Source organism: Pinus tabuliformis, chromosome 6 (assembly GCF_031772625.1).
Source record: "Pinus tabuliformis cultivar Carrire ecotype Pingquan chromosome 6, CPIR1, whole genome shotgun sequence".
In the NCBI taxonomy this organism is placed as follows: domain Eukaryota; kingdom Viridiplantae; phylum Streptophyta; class Pinopsida; order Pinales; family Pinaceae; genus Pinus; species Pinus tabuliformis.
Genome location: NC_142292.1, coordinates 1482606251 through 1482608033, shown reverse-complemented (window position 1 = coordinate 1482608033; position 1783 = coordinate 1482606251).

Here is a 1783-nt window from a genome sequence, read left to right as displayed (position 1 = left end):
TGTTTCTTGCTATACCAAGAGATAGTTGCAAACCCAACAATAAAGATAGAAACTGAAGTACTTTTCTTTTCTGATGGACTCCCTTCCCAATCTACATCAGTGAAGCCTTGGAGCTTCACTCCCTCTATCCTCTTGTACCATAACCCATACTAGTTGTGCCTCCAACTTGGTAGGCTTCACCATGGCTTGACTCAACTAATTAACTACATAGCATAGGTCGGTCCTTGTGTTCACCAGATACATCAAGGATCCCATAAGCTATCTGTAGATGGTGGCATCTATTTCCTCTCCTGAAGAAGCACTCTGCTTCCTCCAGTTTGTAGCTAGAGGCGTGTCCATAGGATTGCAGTTCTCCAAGTGAAATATTTGAAGTATATTAGAGGAATTTTTCCCCTAACTCACAAAAAACTCACCATCACCCTGCCATACTTCCATCCAAAGGAAGTAATGCATCAAGCCCGTGTCCTTCATCTTGAATTACCTTGTAAGGTCCTCCTTGCAAGAGTGGATCAATTACTCATCCCCTGTAAGTATTAAGTCATCAACGTAAAGTACCAAGATAAGCAACTTGCCATCTACCACAATGTGATAGAGATTGGCATCTGCTTCACTTTTGGTGAATCCAAATCCACTAAGATATGTATCAATTCGAGTGTACCATTCTCAAGGCACATGTTGGAGACCATAAAGGGATCTCCTGAGTCTACACACATGTGTCTCCCTGTTATATGTCTCATGTCCCTCTAGTTGCCCTATATAAATTTCTTCCTCAACAACTCCAGTGAGGAAGGAAGTCTTCACATTTGTCTGATGGATCTTCCACCCCATATGTATAGCTAATGTTAAAATAGTTTTGATCGAGGAATATATTGCCATTGGGGAAAAAGTTTCCTCATAGTCCTTTGGCCACAAATCTGGCCTTATGATTCTTGATGCTCCTATTAGCTAGATGCTTCACATTGTAGATCCATTTGGAACCAAACAATGAATTGTTCTCTGTTCTCAGCACCACCTCCCATTCATTTTTCTTCATGATGGAGTCATACTCCTCCGCAACCTAGATTGGTTGAGAAAATGCTTCCTCAAATGAAGAAGGCTCTGTCTCAAATACTTATGTCATGAGAGCCATATAACTAATGTACATGTCTAGTGACGACCTCCTCTTCACGTGCAAAGATGTGAGAGCTCCAACATGCTCCCATCCATCCTGTACCAATATTTCAACTTCTCTAGTTCTCTTCCTCCCTTATCTGGAATATTTTGGTTGAGTGGGTGCCTCCACTCGGCCTCCTATCTATTCCTCCAATTGTGGCTACTCCACAACATATTGAAGCACTATCTGAGGCACCTCTTTAGGAACTAGAAGATCCTCCTCTAGTGGGATACTCATCTCTCACTCTAGAGAGTATCTCATATCCTTCTCCTCATCAAATTTGACATCTCTCCCCACTACTATCACCCCGAGTGAGGAAAAATACACCCTATAGTTATTTGGAGTCTTTGTGTATCCTATAAAGACTCCCATATTAGCTGTAGGCTCCAATTTCTTCTTGTTATCCTTGGAGGCATGGCAATACAGGTAGCTCCAAAAATTCAGAAATGAGATACATTTCTCTTCTTCCCAGAGAAGGCTTCTTCGGGTGTGATCATGCAAAGTATTCTATGAGGGCTCTTGTTCTGCAAATAAACTACGGCATTGCATGCTTCTTCCCATAGATGTAATGTTATATACCTAGGGGGGATAATATGGGGTACCAAGGGAGGTACCCAAGGTAATAATGTA